Consider the following 14764-nt stretch of genomic DNA (forward strand, 5'->3'; position numbering starts at 1 on the left):
CTAACAAACTGAGCTAACTGGTCAGCCCAGAATAACAAAGATATATCAATTTAAAGTTATCAGATAGACAAAAACTAGAAAACTGGAATAATGCCAGGTATACTGGGCAATTTGGCATTTAAAAACCCAAGCTACTGCAGATGGTCATGTAGAACTTAGTCAAATTAAGCATACATATGCTCTATGACCCCCAGATCCCACTCTTGGATAAATATCATAGGGAAATACCCACTCAGGTACACAATTGGGACATAAGTGATAAGTTTTGTCATTGTGTGTGTGTGTGTGTGATGGTAGCATGGAGTTACACAGCACAAGGGAAAAGAAATACAAAATATTGGGATGCATGCTATGGAATACCATGCAGCTGCTGAAAGCAATGAGCTTGGTAGTTGCAGTAATAAACAAGGACATATCTAAGAATGAACAAAATAAGCAACAGAATTTTATACATATACATGAGGGTACTTCAAAAGTTCGTGGAAAAATAGAATTAAAAGATAATATGAATCTTTTCCTGAACTTTTCGAAGTCCCTTGTGCGTGTGCGTGTGCGTGTGTGTGTGTGTGTGTGTGTTAAGATCAGTTAGGCAAATTTAAATATATAATACAGCTACTGCTTTGCAAGGACATGTACTAATAAAAAAATGCACCTTGACCACATTAAGAGAGAGAGAATGTAATGGAAGTGGGGAATGATAGTAAGATACCAGGAAGGGAGAAATGTCTTTTTTACCCCTTTTCTTTCAAATCAGCATGCATACCAACATTAAAGGGTGTTTGGACTGCCAATCTGTTTGTTTGGGGTTGTGCTGCACTTATTCAGATGTTCACTCGCTTTGCCTCTTAAGACTTCATTCATTCATTCGGCAAACATTTGTCAAGATTCCATTATGTGCCAAGCATGGGTAATAAATTTTCTGTTCTAGAATGCTGCATGGTAAGTGTATTTTTGTGTGGAGCAAGGATCAGTAAACAAACAAGAACATATCAGACAGCATTAAGCCCAATGCAGAGAATTAGTATCAGATAGCATTAAGCCCAAGGCAAACAGCAATGAGAAGGATTACTTTACATAGGGCAGTTGGTGTAGAACTACTTGAGAAGGAGACATGTGAAATGAGAAACTAATGATAAGGAGGAGCCAGCCATGCAAAGGTCAGGGGAAAAGTTTCCTGGGCTGATGGAGTAGCTGGAATCAAAGTCCTATAAAGTGGGAACAAGTGGAGAGTTGACGGAGTAGCATGGGAGGAAGGGTGGACAGTGCAGAGAGGAAGGAGAGGACCCCAAATCTCACAGGCTTCGTAGACCATGGGAAGGCATATAGACTATATTCCAGCAAGCAAAAGGTAAAAAGGTATTGTTTTCAAATTTATACTCGTCTGTAGAGTCTCTCAAAGGCCAGAATGAATAGAAACTGACTGTTCTCCTAAGTTCCTGATCAGGTGTGACTCAGTGCATTGGAGGACACATGTGTCACCCTCACTCATTTTCTGGAAGCACTGCTTTGCACAGACCCCACTGCATGCTTCCTTAAGACTCTTTCAAGGTGTCCCAAGGTCAGCAAATAATGACACAACTCCAATGGTCTGTTTTGTGTTGTTGTAGTGGTTGCTGATGTTAACCTTGAGCAAATCACTTAAATTATCTGTTTCAGTTTCTTCATCTGTAACCTGTGTCTAACTTTATCTGCCCTGCCTGTCCTGTGACATGGCTGTGTGTCCTCAGTTTTCCAGTTCCTTTGTCAAAGTGCCTTTGGTCTCGCTTTTGAACTGTGGAGTTATAGCCAGAGGAGGTATGCTGAGGTTTGAGTCTGTTTAGAACTATCTTCATCCTCCTAGTAAATGCTTTATTACTCATATATGAGCTTGGGAAGTGATTGGTGAGCACCCTTTTAATTTAAAACTTTAATCAGTCTAAATTTCATCAGATGACTGTGGAAAAATTAGAGATTTTTTTACCCTTTCCATCTTCCTATTTGATTAGGATGAAAGAAGAATTTCTATGCTTTAAGAGTTGTTTCCCAAATGAAATACTCTGCTGTCTATTGCCTTTGACATTTGTTTGTCAGATACCTCTTTAGTTCATGTACATAAACTGCTTATTTAATTTGACCTAATTCTGAATCAATAAGTTGATTCAGAAGGGCCTCAGCCTTTGGAAATAGTATTGAGTGAGAGCATCATGCTAACATATGTTGAGACTTAAAACTGTAAATGCAGTGGAGAAAATGATCCTGCTGTGACTTTCCTCATATAGAGGGTTGGAGACATGAGACTCTATTCTAATCAAATGTGGTGTGTTTGAAGCTGAGGCTGAGGAAAAATCAAGTTACATTAGAAAACTTGACATTAAAAGTGCAATATAATAGATGGATGGAAAAATGAATTTTTATCAAGATGATCCATTAGTGTTCTACAGCCAGGAAGGGAGAACAATGACCTGGAACAAATCAAGAAGAATGATGCTTGACTTGTGTTTGCTTGTTCTAATTGCTGACCCATATTCATTATCTTTAATTAGAAATGCATTTGCTTCTGGTTGATTAAATACATTTTTAAAGTGTTATTTTTCTTCTCTTTGGGTTTGGAGAGGTGGGTGATGGAGGTGGTTTGGTGCAAAGGATTTGGTTCATCCAATTAGATTAAATAAAAGGAGAGACAAAAAGCCCAGTAGAGCAAAGCCCTGAGTTAATGAAGGAGTTCTTTGCAAAGGAAGAGAATTAATCTCCAAGTTGTGGAGAGCTGAGCATCTCTATCATCAACTACCAACCTCAAATAACCTTTGGTAACTTTAGCACCAACATTTGAAAGCACATCTAGTACAGACCCTGTTTTTAACCTCAAATTCTATCTATTTTCTATCAGGCTTCCTGTCTACTCTTCAATTGATCTCTGACATTAGAAAGTACTTATTCTTTAATGGAAAGAAAGAAGAGAGGAGAAAGAAAGAAACTGTGAACAGAATGTCCTTAATTTTTCTTTATAAACTAGGCAGAATATGCAAGCCAGAGAGGATACTATGCCAACTCATTTGGGAAAACTTGGAGTATCACTGCAGATGAATTGCTAGGTTGCCTGCCTCACTGCCAAGGAATAAATTGCTGGGGACAATTTATTTACCATTTCTGTTGCTTGAACCTATCACTTCTTTGCCTGTAACTGATATTAATAATATGAGTCTGGGAGGTGAAGGTGGAGAGGGAAGTTCCCTCTGATGTCACTTAGACTCATCTGAAGTCAGTAGAATTGTAGCCCATGGATGTACGCTTGGATTAAAACCCCAGCCGATTGATCTTGATCAATTCCCTACAGTACTCATCTGTGAACAAAATAGCATAGTCAGAGAGCTCCAAGAAGGAAGAGAACAAGAAATGGCTAAGGACCTGGAGAGAACCTTTAGAAATGACCTAATTCTTCTGAGGCTGGTATGGAATTAAGACAGTTGAAAAAGGAGCTGAACTCAGTTGAGCCACTGCCAACTGCTGGAAAATATGCTAAACCCTCTTTCTAACTTATTCTATATGTCACATATCAAAGAGGGATTGTTATATCTCAATTCCCTTTTTAGACAAGGAAACTGAGTCTCAGATGTTATAAGGGATTGCTCAAGTTTTCCCAGTTAGTCAGGGGTAGAGCCAGATCCGAATCTGTGAATCTTGAATTTCGATGCTCACACATGGGTATTTCCTATGTGCAGGGCTATAATACCTTTCCCGTACAGATGCGGTGGTCTCAGCAAAATGAGACAATATTTCTAAAGATATGCCTTTCCCACAAAGTTCTAAATTGCAACACATTTCACCAATAATTCTTAATATTGGAGAAAAACCATGAACTTTGGAGTTAGAAAAACTAGCATTATTTCAGCCACTCACTCTGAATGTGAATTCATGTAATTCACTTATATTCTGACCCTCAGTTTTCACATCTCTAAAATGGAAATAGTATGTTTATATGCATAATGCAGCTTACAGTGTTAGCAAAGCACATCTGCTGCTGGGGATCAGGTGGGCGGGGAGTAGAGGGGAAGAAAGAGCAAACGTGGAGATATGGGAAGAAAGCAACCAGTTGCAGCAGAGAACAGATGTTGCTGTGTGACAGAATACATTGTGTCACAGTGGTTCAGGGTGCTGTGAGAGGAGAGAGGTCTTGTTTTCCACAACTTGTATAACAGTTGGGATGAGGAAAGGCTATAGTGCACACAGGTGCCAAATTTACATATCTTTCATAAAAATAAGTGTTGACTCTTACCCACCTGGGACAGTTGTGTTATTTTAGGTTAGGGCTTAGTCTGAATCCAAGGCCAGTCTAAGAATCTTAGAAGCAGTGGATATATGTTCAATCTTCTCTGATATAAGAATGCCCTAGTTTATTATTGAGTATCGGGGAGGAGAGGGGAAGAAACACCAAGATCAGAAATTGGAAGGGAGGGGTGGCTGTGGGGAGGATTTCTTACATGCACTTGACTCCTTTTTAGAAAGTCCTTTCAAAGGTGCTTCTCATTTGTTAATTTAGATGCAGGTGTTTGGGACAGGAAATATGTAATATCTCCAGAGTAGATGTAAGAACAAGCAAGCCAGCCTTGCTCATCATAATGAAAATATTGCTGGTGAAGAAACGATACTTATTATTATGCAGAGAAGTTAGTAATTGAACTCTGAGACCTCTAAAGAATGCTTATAATCCTCTTATTCGAGAAAGCAGGATTCTTAATATTTGTAACTAATACTGCTTCAGAACACAGAGGAGAATATTAGATTCAGATGTGTGAACAATTTGCTTGAAAATGTTTTAAGCAAAACCTTTAGGAGGACTTTGGGCATGCAGGTGGGAAAAGGTTTCCCGTTCCGTCTCTCTGGAGTACGTATCTATGCAGTCTGGAGAACCACTTCGGATACACCGGGCTCTCTGCAACTTGAAGCAAGAGCCACATCTCATTCATTTCTGTATGCCCCATAGAACCTACGAGGCACTCAACAAATGTTTGTTCCAGGAAGATGCTGCCACGGACTTGGCAATATTTACTTTTTAGACGAGCAGAAATGCAACCAGTCTGGGATTGAGGTTGTGAGAAATAATTATTAAAGGGTTGAGAAATAATTATTGAGAAATAATTATTAAAGCATTTACATTTGCCCTGTCCTCTAAATCTTCTTCCTTCATGAATTAAACTCTCTGCAGATTCCTGTTACTGAAGAGATTGAAAAGAATTATTCTTATCGTGTGGCATTTCAGACCTTTTGTTCCTCTCTGCATTCCCAGCACCGTTTGATACAAACACTATGCTTCTGAGGAGAGGGAGGATTTGCAGCCTCAGAGCTGACGGAGTGCACACTGCAATTAAAAGCAACCACATTTCCACTTCAGTCGCAGCCCGTGGGTGTTTTAAGAAGAAAAAATTCTATTAAAAATATAAATGTCAAACTCCTTGGGATTTTGATGTAGACATTTCATGTAGAGCGAGTTCCTGGCAGAGCTTGGATCTTGAGGAGTTAATAAGGATTCTTTGCTCCTAAATGCTGAGACAGGCAGAGAACCTCCTGCTGGGCAGTAAGCAAGAGCAGCTGGGTTCCGGCAGGTGCCGGGGCTGGGAAGCCGAGGTGGAGACGGGAGGAGAATGTGGATGCTCTTGGGGCATGTGTGGCATGGCCAGGAACCAAAGAGCGGAGCAATTCTGGTCCTAGTTGTCCGGAAAAGGGTGGTTCCCACTCTGCTCCCCACATTCATTTAGCCTCTGGCAACAGAAGAGAGAAAGAAGAAACTTCAGTTTTTTTCCTTTTCCCCAGCCCACTTTTAGCCTCCAACTTTTCCTTCACAGGAGCACAGCAGCTCATCAGATTGCTCAGAACTGGAGACTTACTGGACTTCTCTTTACTAGTGGGCAGGACTATGTACTTTAAAAGGCACACGGCCTTGCCTTTATCCCCATTTTGGCTTCCTGGGCATACTGGCTTTGGGAAAGACCAGATCAGTAAAGACATATCCTTATAGGCTGAAGCAAATATCCAGCTTTCTCTGTCCTAGCTTCTGGTTCATGTGGCTGGAGCTATGTAGGAGGACTGGGAGTTGGTCAAGCAGATCCAGCTATTGAGACGCAGGGACAGAGCTGTCAAGAGTCCCACTTTGGCATCCAAGGCTGAGCTCTGTGTTACAAGCTCCATTGTGTTCCCCCAAAGTTCATTTGTTGAGCTCCTGACCCTTTGTGCCTCAGAATGTGACTGTATTTGGAAATAGGGCCTTTACCCAAATAATTGAGCTAAAATAAGGTCTTTGGAGTGGGCTCTAATCCAGTATGCCTGGTGTCCTTTCAAGAAGAAGAGATTAGGATACAGACAGACACAGAGGGAAGACCGTGTGAAGACTTGAGAAGATAGTCATCTATAAGCCGAGGAGAGAGGCCACAGAAGAAACAAACCCGAATTACTCCTTGATTTCAGGCTTCTAGCCTCCAGAACTGTGAAGAAATACATATCTGTAGTTTAAGCTGCCCAGTCTGTGGTACTTTATTATGGCAAACCTAGCAAGTCTTGATTTGGGCTTTCCACTTATCCGAGGAACCCTGCAGCAAGTAGCAATGTTTGATTACTTGCCCAGCTCTGAGGAAAATTGGTATTTTGTTTGCCACTACCAGCCTCCCGTGCATGCCTCCCGTGGCAGAGAAACCTGAAAGAAGGGAAAATGATGGGGTTGGAGTTCCAAAGTTCTACTGCAAACCTTGCTGATAACCAGCTGTTGCAAACCACACCAGATCAAGCAGAAATATCAGGCCGGGCCTAGAAAAAGATATCCGTGAGAGAAGGTGTCAAAGTTTTCAATAGCTTAGCCCTGGAAAGGGGTGAGTCACCTAAGCAACAGGGGTCAGTAGCTCTGAAGGAGGATAGCTCCAGACAAAGCAAAGGCACATGCATTTTCTGCATCTGAATGCCCCCTCCCTGGTGTCTGAGCTTTCCTGAACCTTCCTCCTGCCTTCCCTAGTGTGATTTATGTACCTTGACTGTGAGCTCCAGGATGAATGGTGTGGCCTATCTCTCACATGGCACGTAGCTAATTACTATAATGTATATAAATATCTTTCCCACCTACTAGAATGTGGAATAATGACAGGCTACAACTGCGAATTAATTTATTTTAATATCCCCTAGCACTTAAGTCCTCAATTAATGTTTGCTGTATAAAACTGATAAATTGAAGGAAGCAGAAATGGATACAGGACAGGTAAACATTAGTGGAGAGGAGTAGCTCCATGTCCATTAGAGCTTTTTGGATCTAGAAGTTTCTTAGGAAGCAGTTAGGCTGTGGTACATAAAGCTGCCCACTCTGAAGGACGCTTGCAGGAACACTGTCCTCTTATTTGTAAGAAAGCTTGAATTTCCTCACAATCCAAGATTTCAAACATTGGACAAATCCGAAGGGTGCCATTTCCACAGAGTAATAAGGTGACAAATTTGAGTTAAGTTTGTGACTCAGAAACTTGCCAGCTGAGTCATTATAACAAGATCCTGGCATCTTCTGAGGTTCAGTTTACTTTTTCGTAAAATGGAAAAACAGTCCCTAATTCATAGAATGAAAGTGAGAAGGAAATGCGAAAATATATGTTGAGAGACTGAATGTACAAACGAACAAGGAATGGCCAGACCATATGAAACAGGATTCTGACCCACCACCTGCAGCAGTCAGCCCAGGAAACCAGCCTATTTTCTACAGTAACCTGCCCAGGAACTAGCCTGCTGTACGTCAGACTTGCAGGAGGTCAGACGGCTCTCTCTAACAACAGCTTCCCTAATCTTCATCTCTGCTTCCAACTTTCTGCCAACCAGAGAAAGCCAAATATGCAGCCCCAAGCAATCACATGGGATGCCCTGCTTCATGTTAGCCAACGACAGCTTCCCCACACCAACAGCTTCCAATCAGGGCAGACCTGAATCTTCCCTTCTTTCCTCTATAATGATTTTCCACTCTTCTGCATGCTTTTGAATCTCTCCCAGAATGGTAATGGCAGTGGTTGACTCTCTGGCTGTAGCAAACTCTGAATAAATAGCCTTTGCTTGTTCGCATTTGGATGGTCTTCTTTTGTTTCCACAATATAAATATGCCTGTGATGTGCTCACGTTATGAGAATGTCCACGTTCTTTCTCCTGGACACCCTTTTACCTTCTCCGCATGCAATCTTGCACAGCTTTGTCTGCTTTTCATCTTTTCCCCATCCTAATCTTTGAGTAGGTCTGAGAGATTTACTTTCTCTTCTAGACTTTACTGAGGGGCTACTAGGGGCAGGAAGAGTGGACTAAGTGTAGATTAGGAGTAGTTCTTCTTGGGGGTCTCTGAAACATACCAGCAAATTGGTTCAGATGGCTGTGCCTGCCTTTGAACCACGAAGCTATTGAAAAATAATTTACTATTCCCTTTTGTTAGAGAGAAAAAAATCTCATGTTCATAAATCCTGTAGTAAGAGCCAATCTGAAACTAAGCTGCTGTGTTATAATCGGCTTTTCATTCAGCTTATAAGGAAACAGGATACCTTACTACCTGATAACATCCCCCCCTTTGCAGTATTTGTTGCCATAATCATTTTCTTCAGTTCTACTTCAGCCGCAGCACTGAGAAAGAGAATTGTTTTTATGTTAACACCATGAAGTATTCTTTTAAAAAATGATGGTGACATTGCTTTCTTTTTAATTTGTTTTCCTGCAGGATGTAAAATTTCCTTGGAAGTTTAAGAAGTGTTCATGTATTTTGCGAAGGTTTCCTAGAAATTCCATTGAGATGGAAAACTAATAGATTTCCTACTTAGTCTTTGAGAGTTGAGGGATTGCAAAATTCCTTATTGCATTATCTGAATATTGTTTTTCAAAGGAAATTCTTTGAAAATGTAGTGCAATTATAATGGAAATAATAAAATCCATATACTTAATGAATGGAAAACACCCTTCAGGTGTAAATGTAGCAACTGCTGCTAGCAGCATCTCAGTTGCTGTTTTCAAAGCCACAGAGGATTTCTTTGGATTGTTGCCTTACAGCCTCCACTGCAAGGTGGATATGTCCTTGGGGCATAGCTAGAGTAACATCATTATATGTTCCTCTTCTTTCCCTCTCCTGCTCTTCCCTCCTCTCCTTTTCTCTCTTGTCCTTTCCTTTTTTTGAAAACCTGTACTGAGTGGGAATGTATGATTAAGGTAATGTGATGTGCCTCCCCAGGCAACTGTGCTTCATTTACAAAGTCGAGAAAGGATAGAAGTTAGAAAAATATTTATTTGACTCTATCAAAAAAGCCTGGTTGTTGCTAAAGGGGCTTCGTTTTGCATTCCTTAGAACAAGTCTAAATAGCAAAACCCCATCAAATTCATGAGATCACAGGAATGTGAACATTGGAAACAACATAGCTTGGATGACTCACCACTCAGAGGCAAGTGAAACATCAAAGGGGGCCCAGACTCTAGCAAAACCCACATGTTCATGAGGAAGCTAGCCGACTAAGGGCTTAATAATACCCCTGTTGCCCCTGAGGTAGGGAAATGGTGTTGACTTGGAGGACTGTAGGATTTTTATGATGCAAAACACTCTCCCTTAGAGTGCTGCCCCAAATGGCACAAGAATGTACTTTTTAGCCTTTCTGATCCCAATTCTTCTGTTCCAGGCACCCTCCTCTGCCCCCCACCCAAAATAAGGACTTGAGCCTAGGCCACCGTCACTCCACCTTGCTTTGGCGAACTATGGGTTTTAATTATCACAGATATTGTTTACTTTTGCTGACTAGGGACAAATGACACTGGGAGGTGGGGTCTCTCTTGGGAAACTCACTGGGCTAAAACAAGTGTGAGTTAGTGACAAATGAAATATTTGACCAATGAGGATGACAAAATATGGGTAACTAAGTTATGCCTGACATCAAAGTTTACCTGACATTTAGCATTCAGATTTTGCCAGTTCTGTCATCTGTGCAGCCGTAACTGAAGTATGAACCCCAAAATGCTGTGGCTAAAAATATATATGAATCTCCCTACAGCCCCATAATTCCAAATCAAAAACAAGCTGTTTAGCAAACTGAAATGATCCGTTAGCATGCCTCGGTCTCCTGGCCTGTGAGATATTTTGGTCATGAACTCTGTCTTGTTATCAACGTTTTCCCAGTGACCAGCCCAGGGCCCAACCAATATGAGGTTTTCATAAAATATTTGTCTGTTTGGAATGAGCCCATCCCCCACATTTTTTAGATCATTTAATGATAGAAATTACTGGTTAAATGTTCTATTTCTATAGCATTCTCATATATACAAGAAGATAAATATCTACTTCCTATAACCCATATCTATATTTATTTATGAGTGTGACTTATATAAATGCTAGCATTTTTTTTTTCCTTTTTTTTTTTGTCTTTTTTACTGACCAGTAATGGGATCGCAACCCTCGGTGTCGCGCCCGTACCGGGGACCGGCAACGGTATCGCAACCCTCGGTGTTGCGCCCACACCGCGCTCAGCCAGTGAGCGGGAACTGGTCTCCACATGGGATCCGAACCCTCGGCAGGAGGGCTGCCGCGCTCCCAAGCGGTGCACTCTCCAGTGCGCCACCGGGCCAGCCCTAAATGCTAGCATTTTGACTCCCTCTGCATAGCCTCTAAGTATTATGGGTTACTTCCAACCTTCACTAGAGCTTAAAACACAGGAGAGAAATTAGGCTAGGCTTGGGGATAAATGGGCATTCAGATGAGAGTGAAATCTCTTTATCTAGGGGAGAGGCAAAATAAATTCCATTTAATGATAGATTTGTACTGTTGAAAGGGAAGTCTCAGATCTATCTGGTAGGTATTCAGGAGTCATGGGTTGTGTTGTCTGAGGCAGGCACTGAGATGGAGTTGGGAGAGCATAAGGCTTGTTGCTGTGCGAGGAGGAGGTGGGGCAGGAGGCAGGATTGGGAAGGGAAGCTGTCACACTGACACAGACCTGACAAAGATCTACCAGCCCAGAGGAGACTCAAGAGCAGAGATGGCCTGTCAGAAGGATCCTGCACTTGGTGAACCTGGTGAGGTGCAGTACCACTGTCCTGCTTAGTCATTAGCTAATGACTCTTCACAAGAGTGTGAGCTTGGCTGAGATGGGCACTGAGGGCTGACAGCTGGAGGTATCTGGGCATCAAGTTCATTCTTGGAATGGAATGTGGAGAGTCCACCTCTGTGTCTGCTAGAGTCCACCCTGTGCAGACCTGCTTCTCACTCCATGTGTAAAGATGGCTCTTCAAAGGCTCTGGTGGCCCTCTTTTTCTGAGGGGAAACATAGTAAGGAGGTTAGTGAGATGAACTGCAGACCCCTCTGCTCCAGTGAGTTGTAAGACCATGGCTGTTATCCATCATCTCTCTCTTCCACTATCCATTCTAAATTTCTCTCACCCTCGGTAATCTCCTCTCATCGTGTGGCTTGTCTGTGTGTGACCCAATCTCATTCCAGTGGTGGTCTCAAACACAATAACCATTCCCTTTTTGGGCCAGGATTGCCTGGGTTGTCTAATCACAGTGACAGTTTGGCAAGGGTGTACCAAGAAGTGCCCAAGTGGATCACCCAAGATGGACAAGTGTTTCTTTCTGCCCCTGTTGTGTAACGTCTGCCCTACTTCCTGCTGCTGATCAGGGTCAATTACTGATGACAAGATGGTGACACCTCTTTGCCTGATGACTCCTGGACACAAGATACCCAAAGTGAGCAAGAGACAGCTGTAGCTTGGAGTTCACTGTGATCCTTGCACCTGTCTGAAGAAGAGGCCTCTAACCCTACAGAACCTAGAGGTGTGGATCAGGGCAGTACAGCTTCCTCCAGTGGGTCATTGGGGATGATGTTAAGTGGGACCACTCCTGCTTTTACCTCTTGTTTTCTGGACCCATGCAGTCTTCCTACTGAAGACACAGAGCCACATTAAAGGTCTCCAATTAAATATGTGTACTAATTATAGGAGAATGGAATCTTATCCTCTCAGGGTATTGTTTCTGGGCTGGCACATCAGCTGTGCCTTTTGCACACTATTCCAGCACTCGACCAGGCCATCGATTTCTAGGTGACTCAACCAGTAGATCCCATGTCTGAGCCCTCTCCCATACTCCCTTGCTGTAAAGAGGTAAATTGACTTTCCTGGCTAGATGCTATGTTGTGTGGGAGTCTATGTCTGGGAATCAGTCATCCTGTGATCCCATGGATGTTGATGTGGGAAGAATCTCTGCAGGCAGGAAAAGCAAACCTACACCTTGAATACATATCTGTTCCCAAGATGATGAACCACTGGTCCTTCCCAGATGGGGCCACAATGTAATTGAATGACCACCAAGTGGCTGGTTAATATCTTCGAGAAACAGTGCTATTCTGGGAGTTCAACCTTGGTCTCTGCTGTTGTCAAGTCAACAGTCAGAGGCAGTAGTGGCCCGGTCAGTTTTGGTAAGTGAGCATTCCTGCTGTTGAGTCCATGTCTCGTCTCTCTCTTGCCACCACAGCTTCTTGGTTTGTGCTCATGATGCCAGTACTGAGATGGCCACTGGCAAAGGTTGTCTAACAACAACTGGATGAATCATTTTGCCTACATACTATTTCAGGGACTCTTCTGTGACGGCTACAAAGAGCTTTACCCTTTGTGCCCATTCTTATTTGTCATTCACAGTCCTCTATCCCCAAATTCCTTGTATCCAGCACTCCAATTAATTTCATGTTTTGTTCCTGACCTGGTGACCAAGCCATTTTCCTAATCTCTGGCACTTCTGCTCACACACAACATAGACGAACAGAGTTACTCTCCAAAGCTCTAATCGACAGGAAGATTTTCCTTCACTACTGTTTTTGGGGACACATCTGAAGGAGGCTGTAGTCCTGCCATCATCCATTTGAGGCCTACATCCACATTCTGAGCCAGTCCACCTGTAAACCAAGCTCAGTATTTGTCATATTTTTTTAAGCTGGTGGTATAGAGCTCTCTGTAGCCCACCCCCTCATCTCCTTCATATAGCTGTGGGTATGTAATGAGAGAGGGGACTGATGCCGACATGGTAGGTGACATGGAGGCCTGGGTTTCTTGCTTGTGCAGCACAATATTCTCTCTAGTTTCACTCATGCTTTGTTTTGGATGTACCATTTCCATCTTACAATGAATTGATGAATTCCCTCCAAACTGTATGACTTTCAGTAAATCACAACTCCTTCACTTCCAGATGGATGGTCACTTTGGGCCCCACAGTCAAGAATTTCATCTCCACCAGGGCCTCTACTAGAGGGTACCAATGTCTTTATAAGGAGGGGATGAAGCACATTATCTTGCATAATCCTCGCCATGTGATACCCTGTGCAACCACAGGACTCTGTAGAGAACCCCCACCAGGAAGAAGGACTTCACCAGAAGCACCCCTTGACCATGGACCTTGCAGCCCCCAAAATGTAAGAAATGCAATTAGTTTTCTTATAAATTATCCATTTTGGGGTATTCCGTTATAAGCAAGAGAAAAAATGGATTAATACAGGGGAACTTCTTGTCTTGTGGAGAGAGACCTCTGCATGTCTTACTTAGGAGCAGTGTGCTAGCTCCAAAGGGGAGGAGTGGTCACTCATGTAGATTCAGGGGGTTCAGAGAGGTGTGGAGAGTTAAAATGTTTGAGGACATCTTCCTGGATATCTCTATCACATATGCCATTGTTCTAGTGTTCCTAACAAGGGCGCTGCCCTTGCATATCAGATCTTCCTGGGTAGAGCATTCAGTGTTCTTTGACCATAAGCCACCCTGACTATTAAATCCTAGGCTTACTCTTTGGGCTTTTCTGTTCACCCATTGCATGAAATGAGGACTTCTTAACAAACTACCAAAGAGATGCCCCTGACTTTCACACTTAGTTTTCTATTTTTGTCAGTTGCCCTCAGCTTTTCATTATTCATTTGAAGGTTGTCAATGCAACTTAGTAACTTTTCTCCATTTCTCAAACATATGTTATATATCAGAATCCTTGTAGAGCCATTGCATCCAACTCTACCAGCCAGCCCCTCCAGCTTACTGCAAACGATTTAGTAATTGGACCACCACCTTGTACCCTTGCACCACCTACCACCAGGATGGGGATGATTTTCCAGCTGGGCAGTGAGTGGTTCAGAACAGAACATCTCATTACCTGCTTTCTCAGACCTTTCCTGGTAGTAACTGTTGCAGGATGGGTTCTCTGAGAAGCATGCACTGAAATGGGGTTTAGACAATAAAGGGTTTATTGGGGAGTAACACCCATGAAAGAAAAAGAGGAGGAAACAGGATTAGACAGGGAGAGACAGCTGACACACAAAGTCTGTGTCAGCTTATTGGGGAGCTCCAAAACAAAGGTGACCTGTTAAAGGAGTCCCACATTTGGGTAAAATGTCAAAGTCCTTGTAATACCAAAGCCTAGCTCAGTCACTGCCTGGGGGCAACCCCAAGAAAAGAAAAGCATGATCCTGGCTCAAAATTTGAGGCAGACCCTGTATGAGATAATAGCTGGAGGCAGTGAGCCTCAGCTGGGCCATGAGTCTGAGCGGTGCATCCTGGAGTCAGCCTCAAGCAAAACCTTATAGGAAATGTGATGAGCTTGTGATAAATGAGGCATTTTCCACAGTGTATTACATGTAGCATTGATTTCATTTTTTAACTCTTTTTATTTTTATTAGAGAATTATTTGGTTAAATATCAAGACTGATTTCCACAGCACTAAGAAATAAATAATAAATTCAGCACGATGATCCTTCTTACACATTTCTATGACAATTCTAATACTAGCTACTAT

Source organism: Galeopterus variegatus, unplaced genomic scaffold, assembly GCF_000696425.1.
Source record: "Galeopterus variegatus unplaced genomic scaffold, G_variegatus-3.0.2 Scaffold113, whole genome shotgun sequence".
Lineage (NCBI taxonomy): Eukaryota > Metazoa > Chordata > Mammalia > Dermoptera > Cynocephalidae > Galeopterus > Galeopterus variegatus.